Here is a 15,225-nt window from a genome sequence, read left to right as displayed (position 1 = left end):
TCTGTCCCAAAACTTAAAGGTTGGTCATAACTTTTGCAATATTGAAGATAGCAGCTTGATATTTGGCATGCACGTGTATCTCATGCAGCTGCACATTTTGAGTGGTGAAAGGTCAAGGTCATCCTTCTATGTCAAAGGTCTTTTTATGCCCCCGGTAGGGTGGCATATAGCAGTTGAACTGTCATTCTGTGCGTCCGTCCGAAAACTTTAACATTGGCCATAACTTTTGCAATATTGAAGATAGCAACTTGATATTTGGCATGCATGTGTATCTGATGAAGCTGCACATTTTGAGTGGTGAAAGGTCAAGGTCAAAAGTAAAAAGAATACAATCCAAGGGAAGTAATAAGCTTTAAAAGGGAGATAATTTCTAAACCTGCCAAATGATATATTGAAATTTTATTTCAAGCGGTGCAATAGGGGGCATTGTGTTTCTGACAAACACATCTCTTGTTTTTTCAAAAATAGCTGCTGTGCGGCTTCAAAGCGCAGTAGGAGGCATTGTGTTTCACAAACACAGCTCTTGTTTTTATGATGAAACTTTTCAGGGCTATATCTTAGATACAAGACTTCAACATGAAACTTCTTGGGTGTATTGATATCAATGATGAGAAGTGCCAGGCACAAGAACCATAACCCTACACTTTCTTAAATTAGAGTTATTGCCCTTTGTTGTTGTTTTTAATGTGTAACATTTTAGGGCTATATCTCAGATACGCTACAAGATTTCAATATGAAACTGCATGGGTGTATATATATCAATGAGGGGATTTCAATGCATAAAAACAATTGCGCTACACTTCAATATTTTTTTTAGGATTTCCGTATACCATACATGTCAAGGGATTTGCACCCATCCATAAACAAACTACTTTGTGGAGGTAATGAATTCAACGAATTTGCTTGTTTAATTTACATTGTTTGAAAATCAATGCTAAAATACATTTGTACAACAAAAAACACAATTTTGTTGTATTGACACTGTACACATGCCTATAAAGTAAACGTTCAGGAGTATCCTATATTGAAAAAATTAATGCAAAACACGAATCAACTGTTCGTTTTTTTTCATAAAACCTTGAGATTTCTGGAAGTTAGCATGTGTTAACATATATATTCACTACAAACTCATTTTCAACATCCACTTGAGGTTAAAATCGTTTATACACTGTGATTATTACTCTAGTCTAACAAAAGACAAACTTAATGTGAATTTAGAGATAAGTAATAATCGAAAAGGACCAAACTTATCTGGCACATTATTACTCCTGAGCAATTTTTATTCAGGAAATGAAAAGCGATATGTGAACCTTTTTTAAGCTCACCTTAGCACAATGTTCTTATGGTTAGCTATCACCTTTTGTGTGTCTTGCGGCCTCAACAGTTTTTAAATGGTTCCGGTTGGTTGAAAAACATGGCGGCAAGGGGCGGAGCATTTTTCCTTTTATGGTTATAGTAAAATCATGTTAACACTTTAGAGGCCACAATTAGTGACAGTCTGATTTTCATGAGACTTTTCAAGAACATGTGTGTGAATGATATCTTTGATTACTTTAAAAATGGTTTCGGTAGGTTGAAAAATATGGCCCCCAGGGGGCCGGGCATTTTTCCTAATACTGCTATAGTAAAACCTTGTAAACACTCTAGAGGCCACATTTATTTCCAATCTTCATGAAATTTGGTCAGATGATTTGTCCCAATGATATCTGGGAAGAGCTCGATAATGGATCCGGTGGTTGCAAAACAAGGCTGCGAGGGGGCGGGCCATTTCTCTTATATGGCTTTAGTAAAACCTTTTTAACACTTTAGAGGCCACATTTATGGTTTGATCTTCATGAAACTTGGTCAGAATATTTGTCCCAATGATATCTTGGAAGTGTTTTAAAATGGATCCGGTTCGTTGGAAAACATTGCCACCCGGGGTGTGGCATTTTTCCTTGAATGGCTATAGTGAAACCTTGTTAACACTCTAGATATCACATTTATTGTTTAATCTGCATAAAAACTTGGTCAGAAATGTTGTTCTAATTATATCTTGGATGAATTCTAAAATTGTTTTGGTTGATTGAAACACATGGCGGCTTGAGGGTGGGCCGTTTTTTCTTAAATGGCTATAGGAAAACCTTGTCAACACTCATAGTCACATTTATAAACCAGTCTTTATTGAACTTGGTCAGAACATTTTTAGCTCACCTGAGCACAATGTGCTCATGGTGAGCTTTTGTGATCGCTTTTTGTCCGTCATGCGGCATCAATATTTTCCTTGTTTACACTCTAGAAGCCACATTTATTGTCCAATCTTCATGAAAGTTGGTCAGATGATTGGTCTCAATGATATCTTCGATGAGTTCGAAAATAGTTACGTTTGCTTGAAAAACATGGTTGCCAAGGGGCGGGGCATTTCTCCTTATATGGTTATAGTAAAACCTTGTTAACACTCTAGAGGCCCCATTTATTGTCCAATCTTTATGAAACTTGGTCAGAAGATTCATCCCAATAATATCTTGGATGAGTTCGAAAATGATGCCAATTGGTTGAAAAACATGGCGGCCAGCTGGCGGGGCATTTTTCCTTATATGGCTATATATTTGCCTTGTTAACATTCTAGAGGCCACATTTATTGTTCGATCTTCATGAAACTTGGTCAGTTGATTCATCCTAATTATATCTTGGACGAGTTTGAAAATGGTTTGGGTTGGTTGAAAAACATTGCCACCAGGGGGCGGGGCTTTATTCCTTATATGGCTATAATAAAACCTTGTTTACACCCTAGAGGCCACATTTATTGTCCGATCATCATGAAACTTGGTCAGAAGCTTTGTCCCAATAATATCTTAGATGAGTTGACAAATAGTTCCGGTTGGTTGAAACACATGGGCTACAGGGGGCGGTTCATTTTTGGGTCACTTGAGGTCAAAAACTAGGTCACTAGGCCAAATTAAAGAAAAAGCTTGTTAACACTATAGAGGCCACATTTATTGTCCAATCTTTATCAAACTTTGTCAGAACATTTGTCCCAATAATATCTCAGCTGAGTTCTAAAATGGTTCCAGACAGTTGAAAAACAAGGCTGCCAGGAGGCGGGGCAGTTTTCCTTATATGGCTATAGTAAAACCTTGTTAACACTCTAGAAGTCGTATTTTAAGTCCAATCGTTATGAAACTTGGTAAGAACATTTGTTTTAATGATATCTCGGCCGAATTCTAAAATGGTTTCCGTTCGTTAAAAAACATGGCCGCCAGGGGGCGGGCCACTTTTCCTACTATTGCTATAGTAAAACCTTGTTAACACTCTAAAGTCTCATTTTTAGTCCAATCTTCTTGAAACTTGGTCATAACCTTTTTCTCAAATAATATCTCGGCTGAGTTATTAAATGGTTTCAGTTCGTTAAAGAACTAGGCCGCCAGGGGGCAGGGCAGTTTTGCTTATATGGCTATAGTAAAACCTTGTTAACACTCGCAGTCACACTTATAGTCCAATCTTCATGAAACTTGGTCATAATATTTGTCTCAACGATAGCTCAGTTGAGTTTGAAAATGGTTCCGGTCAGTTGAAAAATATGACCGCCAAGGGGCGGGGCAGTTTTCCTAATACACCTTGTCAACACTCTTTTATAAGCCAATCTTCATGAAACTGGGTCAGAACATTTGTTCTTATGATAGCTAGGCTGAGTTCAAAAATGGTTCCGGTCCGTTGAAAAACATTTCCGCCAGGGGCGTGCGAATTTTCATTATATGACTATAGTAAAACCTTGTTTACACTCTAGAAGTCACATTATAGTCCAATATTCATGGAACTTGGTCTGAAGATTTGTTCCAATGATAGCTCTAATAAGTTCCAAAATAGTTACAGTTTGTTGAAAAAATTGGCCGCCAGGAGAGCGGCAGTTTTCCTTATATGATTATATTAAAACCATGTTAACACTTTAGTTGTAATGATGATGTTGGTGCACAATGGTGATGATGGTGATGATCATTATGATGGTGGTGATGATACGTTTAATGGATTCAGAAAAATTAACAATTTAACAACCCAAATATCTAATTATCATTATTGCATTACTCAAATTAATGATTGCCATTACTTCAGTTTGTTATCCCCGCCGAAAAAATTTTTGGAGGGGATATAGTAATTGGTCCCGTCCGTCCGTCTGTCCGTCCGAAACTTTGTCCGGAGCATAACTCCAAATCTATTCAATGGATTTACTTTAAACTTAGAATATAAACAGATGGCAACTAGGAGAAGTGCAGTGACCAAGAACCATAACTCTATCTACCTTAGTTTTTTAATTATCTCCCCTTTTATATAATTTTTAAGTAAATTTTTGTCCGGAGCATAACTCTAAATCTACTCAAGGGATTTACTTGAAACTTGAAATATAAACAGACGGCAAGTAGGAGAAGTGCAGTGACTAAGAACCATAACTATATACCTTAGTTTTTTAATTATCTCCCTTTATTTAGTTTCAAAGTAAATTTTTGTCCGGAGCATAACTCTAAATCTACTCAAGGGATTTACTTGAAACTTGAAATATAAACAGATGGCAAATAGGAGAAGTGCAGTGACTAAGAACCATAACTCTATCTACCTTAGTTTTTGAATTATCTCCCTTTATTTAATTTCAAAGTAAATTTTTGTCCGGAGAATAACTCTAAATCTACTGAAGGGATTTACTTGAAACTTTAAATATAAACAGATGGCAAGTAGGAGAAGTGCAGTGACTAAGAACCATAACTCTTATCTACCTTAGTTTTAATTATCTCCCTATTTTTAATTACAAAGTTAATTTTTGTCCGGAGCATAACTCTAAATCTACTGAAGGGATTTACTTGAAACTAGAAATATAAACAGATGGCAAGTAGGAGAAGTGCAGTGACCAGGAACCATAACTCTTTTAGCCATAGTTTTTGAATTATCTCCCTTTATTTGTTTTACAAATATTATTCAACTCTCTAAAACAAATGTTGTCATACAGGCAAACACATTTCGGCGGGGATTTGGCACTACTGTGACAAGCTCTTGTTATCTTTATTTTTGCAGAAATTAATTATAGTGGTAAAACCAATAAAACAACAATTATTCTTTTATACCTAATGATAAAATATGACATTTCTGCAGTGAAAATAAACAAATTGTTATTTACACCGGTGAAAATAACACATTTTTGGAACTATTTTTCTATTTTTAGATTATCATATAAAGATTTTTATAATCACGAGTGAATTAAAATTGGTATTCCACCGAATCAAACACATTTTCCTTTTATTTTATGCTTTTTTAACCGTTTATTTACATTGTAAAGAGTTTAACTGGAGAATTTTGCTGGAATAGTGACGTCATATCGTCGAAAAAATGACGTCATTTTGGGTATTGAAATGTATTGAGGCACGCCACGGGAGAAAGGGTAACTTATCACCGAAAGGGAAACAGCTTTTAATTATTTTCTTGAAAAGGGGGCATACACGAAACAGAAAATTTTTTCATGTCAGAGTAAGAACGTTTGTTATTTCACTCATGATCATAGAAAAATAATATTTTCTATGATCACTCGTGAAATAAAAAACGATCTTACACTAACATGAACAAATATCCTCTATATGTTACATATAAATCTTATTTGACCTTTCATTCACTTATTCTACTCTCTATAAAACTCATTTATACACGTGCTTGCATTGTTGCAGTTAAATAGCCATGTGGTTATTGAGTAACATTTCCTGGAAATTGGCCCCAATTAACTGGGCAATCCCATCAAAGACCTTTTTCTTGATGTCAGATGGATACCATTAATAAGATTGATTACAACTTGAAACGTTTTAGGCCTACAGTGTGCAGTCAGCCAGTAGTGTGTGTGTGATTATGAAAGATTTGTGATTTTAACAGGTTTTATTGTTGTTTCAATTGGACATATCATTGCAAGGTGAGCCTGAAAATTGTTCCAGATGTTAAAAAAACACTATGTCAAAAATATGAACAATTTGGTAGTAAAAAAAAATAAAATTATCACACCTCTTAAGAAGCTCAAAACTGTTTGGTTAAAAAGAAAATATGTTTTGGCAGTTGTTTGTGCAAAAATAATGTATTTATACAACATATTTTTGTGCACTTAAATTACAAATAGTTTGAGAGTTGTTTTGATATGATAAATTTTCCAATGTATTGTGTTTACTTCTATATTTGCACTCATCTCATTTGTATCTATGAGAAAGATCAAGTGATGTTTTGTACCTTAAAAGAAGATCAATGTTGAATTTCTAGTACATTATTCTCATACTCATTTACTTCTATTCAACCGACTTTGATATATGATAACAATTCAACATATTGTATTAAATAAAATTTTAATTATTCAAAAACTATTTCATAAACACTCAATCTATTGAAAAAATATAGTTGTTTTCAGTATATAAAGCTGTTCTAGCAAAAACATGTAACTATAGTCATCCCCTATAACATCCAAAGATGCTGAGCCATAATGCTGATCTCATGATCTTAAAGCTGGACAACAATTTGTGGAAAAAATGTACTTCCATTTTCTTCTGCTGATGCTCATTATTAAATTACTGTCCTCATATTACTTTTATCCAAAATATAGCTTTGTCGCAACGGATAACACATGTCTATTTAAAAAAAAACCATAAATACACACACACACACACACACAATTACTTATAACGCATATATGTACATATCTGCCTAAACAACAAACCCTTTCTTTCCACAAAACAACGTTAACAACCCTTGCTTTACGTAAATGCTACTCATGTGAGAGACTCCGGGCCACCATGGCCGTCTTGCTTGTAATGATATCATGGATCAGTTCGAAAATGGTTCCGGTCTGTTGAAAAGAATGGTCGCCAGGGGGGGGGGGGGGGGCATTTTTTTCTTTCTTGCCTATATCAAAACCTTGTAAACACTCTAAATGTCACATTTATAGTTCAATCTTCATGAAACGTGGTCAGAATATGTGTTCGAATGATATCTTGGGCTGCACATAACCGGTCAGTTCCTTGGTATCTCAGGTGAGCGACTTTGGGCCTTTTAGGCCCTCTTGTTAACTTAGAATCATCTACATCTCGAACAGGAATATATACTTAATAACTACCAAGTAATAAGAGAATATAAATCACTAAGCAATTAGTTTCATTAATAAATATTACATAAGCGTTTACCGGTACCTTGCTTTAAGTTACAATAATTAAGCATACGTCAAAAGAAATTATATACAAGATGTGTAAATGACACATGACACGAAGAAAATATATTTACTTAGATCAAACGATTTATCCTTTCACACACATATTTTGATTTTTTATGACCGAGTGCATTATTTCTAGATTTTATTATTCCTTCTGCAAACAAACAACCTCACGGTTATGGTAATACGGGCAAAAGCCCGCGTAGCGGGCGTTGACCGTTCATACATATGGACATTTAGACATAAAATTGACTTAGGGATACATTTAAAAAAAATTGCCACGCGACATATATTTTCGCGATGCAATTATCTCCTTTGAATACTTATCTTGTCCATGTTCTGCCTCCGTTTGTTTAGTTACGAATTTATTTGATCCGATTTATTCGATATCTTAATGCTATTATTATCCTCACAAATCAATAAATAAAACTGTTTAAAAAATTGATTCGCTGAAACACGAACATCGGCGTTGATTTTGAGTTCTCAAATTTTTAAGGGGAGCTACCCACTGCGCATGCAGCGTCCGGTGTTTACTTGTCAGAATTTGTGACGCATTTTCCACTCGCTCTCAGAGAGCAGTTTTCCGTGTGATCATGGGCAATATTCTGGTGAGTTGTGGTTGTTATCCAGAAACACATTTATTCACAAAATTAACGAAATGCCGATTTAACATTTTAGTCTTTTAGCTTATTTTTAACGTATTTACACCGCGTCTGCTCGCAATTTGCCGATATCCCAAAAGGTTACATATAACTATATAAAGTTGAAGCCTAAAACCACAAAATCTAATACCGTTGGATTTTCGTACCAAAATCTTTCGTAACAAATCTCCCAGATTCCAAATCCATAACAAAACCAAGACATTTATAAATTGTCTGCATCATTCATCAAATTAAGATATTTGTTGGTTTTCCGTTTTTAGAAGCTGTTCTGCCAAGGCAAGAGCTGGGCATCACACACACACACGCCATTCTATCGAGCAACATTGACAGTTTTGGTTTCCAGAAATCAACAAAGGAGGGATTCCTGAACTATCAAAGTTTCCAAGCTATACACACAGTTATTAGCTGTGGTTATCTTATTTATTGGTTCTTTTGGTTTACTTTGATGGAACGTGTGTGAACTTTTATACAACTTTGAAAAGTCTATATCTGTCTATCTATAAACAAAAATCAGCTATGGCATTATACGATCAGATGTGCAAACATTGTCAAAGGGTTGTTAAATTAACAATTTGAAGGCAATTATGCAGAAGAAATATGAAGGTTCCCATGCACATTTTGTCTGTATATAGACGAGTGTCTGCCAATACAGATCAAACTAGTAATACAAAACTTACCACAAGTATGTAAAAGCACTAAGTACTTGTTGTGATCATTTTTAATAAGACAGTGTTATTCTAAACAGTAGGAAATAGCTTGTTTAGTTAATGCATAATGCCATTAATATGATTTCCTTTGTATTCATTTGCGTAATTAATAAATTGGTTGTTACTTGTTATTCCATGATAAATGTTTTATGCGCTAGTAGAAAAACCGGCATTGTTAATTTTGTAATAGGTAATTAAATGTTACTTCATTGATTCCACAGTTTTTCAAATGATAAAATTTCATATTCGTAAAAATTCTTGTATACATAAGTTGATGACAGTGTTTTAGTATTACTTATTGTGTAACTATTATTATATGTGAATGATGTGATTATTATTTTATATGAATGATGTGAAGTGTTTTGTATCTCCACACAATACCAGATACCTTTTTATATATGTACTGAATATATATATATATATATATATATATATATATATATATATATATACTAACATCATGTACATGCTTCTGCTAGAGGCAAAGCCAAGAAAGACAATGACTGACATAAATAAGTTCATATGATTACTGATAATCTATGTTTTATTGTATGTGTTATTTGAATGTTTAAATTTAAAATAAATATGGATGATATAACATTATGTTTATTTGCATTCAAATTGTAACTATACAGCTACAAACTAAGTGTATGCAGTTTAGACTGTGATTTATGAATTGCTACAAAATGGCTAGTTTTTTAGTGGCGACAAAATTTAAACTACTCGATAATAGTTTGCGAAAGAAAATTAGAACCCTGCAAGATACCTGTATTTATTAACTATTTTAATTGCAAAACAAGTATGCTGTCTTTCTGTTCCACATAATTATACATTGATAATTTAAAAAATCCTGTCAATCAAAATTAATTTGACACATCATATTATTTTGATTATGTTAAATCAGTGTATGCTTAAATCAACTGCGTTAGCAAGCTTAAGTTGAATTGAGATATTTGCTGAAACAAACTGTTTCCTGGGTAAGACCAGTACTTAGCGTCTTTAAGGTGATCTAAAGAACGCTCCCACTTAAGGGATCAATACAGAGACGTCCCAGTGACTTAGCAGACACCATATCCACTATACCGCAGCCATCGAACCAGCAGACATTCAAAATTATAAGATGCCATACCTTAAAGCTAGGAACATGTTACTCGTTTGAATATTGTTTTTTGATGCTTTACTTTATTATTGAAACCACTATAATATTTTGAACACAATAATGTCCATATATTTATTATAAATACATGGTTATCAAAAAAGCTTTTGCCCGTAAATTAGGTAACACCTATAATCATATTATACTATTCCATTATTCGGGGTAGTTGAAACGTGTAGACATAATCGCTGAAAATTAAAATCTACGCGTTTATGGCCGCTTTAAAGTATTCAGTAGAAGAATACCCGCGGCAAATTTATCGACTAAATTTCTTTTTGTAGTAACCCAATGGTGCAAATTTAAAATCCAAACACGGAAGTTTTGTGAACAGAGAAGTATTCATTTACGCGTCGATGAATCTTCGATCAACACTGTAACAGGTACACTGTGTTATAGATTAAATAACCGGACCTAGCATTGAATCCTGTGAAAAACATTAAAATGGTAAGTGTATATTTTATTTATCTTTAACCATTTCACGGTAAATACTATCTTAAATATTTCATAGATTTTATTTTGAACGCGTAATTGTATCTGGGCCACAATTTGTGTCGTTTGAACATACAGAGAGTAGTCCGGAATTCCTTACACTGAACAGTGCTACATCTTTTACGCTGTGCACAGACACAGTGATGTTGCCAAAGTTCAGGGGATTTATATCGAACCAGCCTATGAAATATTCGAATACATTAATTCGTGTCTGCTGGCTTTATGTTAAGGTCATTTAAAGCGAAAAGCTGGGTAAAACAGCTACGCAGAAAAAGCGCAAGTGTTCTATACCCATGTTATGGTCAGAGACTGGTTGACACCGTGTGAACTGCTAGGGCAACAAGTAATGCATAAACAACAAAGTACGGGTCCACAGGGCTGTCTTTATTACTACCTAATTCGTGAGTAAAAAGTATTGCTCGCAGATTTATTTTTTAGTTTATTTTCATCAATTATCTTATTGTTTGTTTTGAATTTGTATATGGTGTCAAAAATCAAAAGCTTTGTACAGGGCATTTCATCACGAAATTATAGTTTAAGTGTTATATGTATTCAAAATTCCAACAATATCTATTTAATATGATTGCAAATTTTCTTTATATTTGGTTCTCATTATACTTTTTAAATCATACTTTCTATGCTTTCAGAAGTCAAACATAGGACCATGTTGTTGTTAATTTTCTAATTTATCTCTATAACATACATAGGATGAGTGCACACACATCTCGACCGGTGCGTTAAGATACACTCTTATAACGATGAAGTGTATATATGTGTGCGTGGGTACGTGCGTTTGTGTGTGCGGGCGTGTGTGTAGCTGATTCTTTTACAATTCTTATAACACTTTATTTTCTGTTTTCCCAACAGGCGGATCTGGTAATGAACTTTACGACGACCTCCGAGACGAACCTAACAGTTAGCGCACACGATGAAACTAGTGTAAGTAAACGCGTTATAGACACATCATATGAGAAATCGTTTGGCTCGAAGTTTGGATGCTTCGAAGTTTTCTTGTCCATCTTGTTCTAGTAATCGGGGTTCGACTGAATTGTAATGCGGGGATAGGCGCGTGAAATTGTTTAACCTTGTCGTTTCACGTCTAGATACAATAGGCAAGTCACATAACACGCAATAAAATAATAATACAGTGTATTTATTTCAGTTAATATGTAAACTGATCACTGTTTTCCTCTTGTTCCATATTAGACAAGAAGCATAATGTTAAAATCCTTATAACAGTTCATTTTCTGTTTTCCCATCAGGGGGGTCCGGTGATAGTATTCGCGATTCTCGCTGTTCTGTTGTTCCTTACGTTTTTCATCTTTGCCGCGTTTGTCACTCGGCATCGTTTAAAGCTACTCAAACACGAGCGAGAAATAATAGCCTTGCAAGAGAGGAACACTGTCGCGCGGCCGGTCTCGAAGACGATTTCCCCTAAATACGATAGCGCCATCTACCTAAATGAGGTCCACATGAGAAGTCGTACCCTGAGTCAGACCTCAGCCTTATCTTTCATGGATTCTGCCAGAAAAAGAATGACCATTCAAATCCACAAAGAGCAATTGAATGTGTACGGCAAATGTTCAAAGATAGGGTTGCTGATGATGACCGCTCAGAGCTACTACAAGTCACATACAAACACGACCGAAGACGTTCCTGTAGAAGCTTTAAATGCAGTTGATGCTGCGACAAACCGGAAAACTGTCATCAGTAAGCTGTTAACTAATGATTGGCAAGAAGGCTTGCCTACGTCATTGATCTTTAATGAAAACGCCAGCACATCGAGCCAAATAGTTAAACAGAATAAGGGCATATTTATTCATAAAACGATCGGTCCAAAAGGAGGCCGTATGAACATTTCTGGCGTTACACTGGATATACCTCCAGATGCACTTGTGGATGATACCTTGGTTTCTCTGGGTTTACTTTGGAACGAGGATTTCGCTCCACCTCTAACTAAAAAACAAACCATCCTGAGTCCACTGATATTTTGTCAGCCTTCTGGTTTGAAGTTCAAGAAGCCAGTTAAGCTGACGTTTCCACACTCGGCCTACAGCATTACGTCCGATTGGGTCCCTACAGTAATGAAGAGGGAAGGAAGTCTCGAGAACCATAGTCAATGGGAAACACTGACACTAGCGGACTACTCACAGAGGGATGTCGGGAAGCATCGCATCACCTTGCATTTAAATCACTTCACTTTATATACACTTGTTGGGGAGTCAAAGCCAGCAAAAACGGCTGCAAAATTGGTCCATATTGTGGCGTTTACCAACCAATTGAAGCGAGGTTCTCTGTTCAAGCCGAGGATATATTGTCTGAACTCATACAAAGATGAAGTTGAGGTAATTTATTAAAGCAATAACACATTTTCACTTTCCTTTCGTAAACTCATGAGTAAAATTTGTAAGTAAATATGACAACGTATATTACAATTGCCAATTTAAATGGACTCGATCACAGGTTTTCATAATTTACAAATGCGTCATGAAATGTGTAATCATAATTCGGTCCGTTTTTGAGAGCCTTTACTTGAGAATAAATAAATATTGGAATCGCAATATACATGTTTTGTCATTCATGCATTTATATAAAGGATTTTTATATAACTTAGTTCAGAAAATATGTAATTTTATTTCGCTGTTGTTTTTTTGTCCAGCAAAACAGATTATAAAAATTATGATAGTAAAAAATGATTTCATTTATTAACAATTCCTGACATTATTAGATAGTTTAAACACCAATGAGTGAAAAGTAAACGATATTTTAGACACTCTATTTCACTGTCTGTCTGGCATGTTTGTTACATGTTTTGTTTTGGAACGTGATCATAGATAAGGGTCACATTGACATACATCAGCGAGATCTTTATTTGAATTTAGACTTATTCTGACCGCCTCGACAATTAAATGTGAGCATTAAATAACATTCACCTGTATACTTGTCATTGCTGTATTTATGAATGATTTTATAGCCGTTTGTACTCAGTTGAGTACATTGGCCCCTTCTTGTTTAATGTTATGAAAAATGACTTAGAATACCATAGCCCCGCAAAATAAAGATATTATTGTTTAAGGAAGTTCAGAAACTTCAGAACCAGTTTGAAGGCGTTTCTAAGCTCTCTGACACCAGCGGTTTAATAGTCCACGACACCGAACACGACATCTTGGTAGAGCTCGTCAAACTAGGCGATGGATGGCAGCTGAACGGAGAAAGAACGGAGGTGAGGGGTAAGACTAGCAGTTCATTAATTCAGGATAGAAATGGGAAGAAATGCAACTACATCTGCGGATAGACTGGTCAGGCTTGTGTAGGAATTAAACTTCAGCTGTTGGTAGATTTGTAGTATGTTAATACGGTAAAACAGAACATACGTGGATCGACATGCAACTTCAGCTCTGGACAGGGTGGTAGTTAGACCAGATGGTAAAACAGTATAGAGGTGGGTACCGGTAAGACAGGAAATACTTTGTTCGGAATACAACTTGAGCTGTAGTACGACTAGCCGGATAAACAAGATACAGGTGGGTATTGATTCCAGATCGGGTAGATTGGTAGAAAGTGTAGACGGTTTGGCAGGTTTGTTGTTGATAGGAATGCAGCTAATGCTTTGGATAGACTGGTAGTAAGAGTAGACGGTACAACAGGATGGAGGTGGGTCGGAATACAAATGCAGCTCTGGCAATACTGTCTGTAAGACTAGACTGTAAGACAAGAAAGATCTGGGTAGGAATGAAACTTCAGCTCGGGCTTTATTGGTTATAAAACTAGAGGGTTATACAGATTGGATGTGCGTAGGTTGCAACTTCAGATGTGCATAAAATGGTAGGTAGACTAGCTATTTAGACATTATTGAAGAGGGTAGGAAAGCATCTACTGCTTTGTATAGAAGGGACGTTATGCTAGACGGCAATACGGGACAAAAAATCACACACACGAAACTTCATCATTCCTCTATTTTTTTAGGTATTGCCATTTGAAAATGTGTGGCATGGTTTTCAACCTCACTGCACTTTCGTTATGCGTCAGGAGAAAACAACTGCGTATGAAATAATATGCGAGTTCCACGTTTATCAAGCAGGCGACGACAACAGATTCGCCAAGCTGAAGATCGCCGAAGCCATGCCCATGGTACGTGCAAAGTCCTTATCACGTTATCTCGGTGACCTTCCTTATTTTATAAAAAAAATTAAACGGTTTTTTTAAGCCATAAGGTAGTTTTTTTATAGCTTTTTTACATAGAAGATGACATCGCTTTTTAGCTGTTAATAGACGATTATGATGACAGCTGAGGCGCCATGAGTGCTGAGTGATGTGATGAATATCAATCTATGAAGTTTGATGTATTTTAACTGACTAAGTAATCTTGTACAATTATGAGTTCTTTTAATCGACAATGCATTTATACATTCAATTACTATAATCACTTATACAGTTGTAGTATAATCTTAATTATCTTGACACTTGTTGACAAAATGTCCGTGTTGCGGGAACGGCAAATTCTGTTTTTGTTTGCTGTTTGGCTTTGACCTCATAACATATTTAAAATGTGTTGACAAAGTTCTCAATTCACAAAAGGCCAACTCAACATCAGCCTTCCTTCGTTGAAATCTGGCAACCTGTCCTACTGACATCAAGGCAAAGGCATACACATCTCTTGTAAGACCCCATCTTGAGTATGCGGCATCCGTTTGGGATCCGAAAACACGATCCAACATCAACAAATTGGAGCAGGTCCAACGAAGAAATGCCCGCTTCTGCACAGGTGACTACCGATACACCAGCAGTGTTACTGCAATGATGAACAAGCTCGGTTGGCCAACACTAGAATCCAGACGCCAAACAGCCAAAGTTGTCATGATGTACAGGATCGTTAACAACTTAGTGGACATCAACGCCAGAAGTGTACTCATACCAGCAGGAGTGCACACCAGAGGTCATGCAACCCCCTTCATAGTGCCAATTACCTCCGTCAATGCCTACCAGTTTTCCTTCTTCTCAACTGGATTACGC

The sequence above is a fragment of the Dreissena polymorpha genome, chromosome 3 (genome assembly GCF_020536995.1).
Source record: "Dreissena polymorpha isolate Duluth1 chromosome 3, UMN_Dpol_1.0, whole genome shotgun sequence".
Lineage (NCBI taxonomy): Eukaryota > Metazoa > Mollusca > Bivalvia > Myida > Dreissenidae > Dreissena > Dreissena polymorpha.
The sequence above is the reverse complement of the archived record's forward strand: the minus strand, read 5'-3'. Positions refer to the sequence as shown.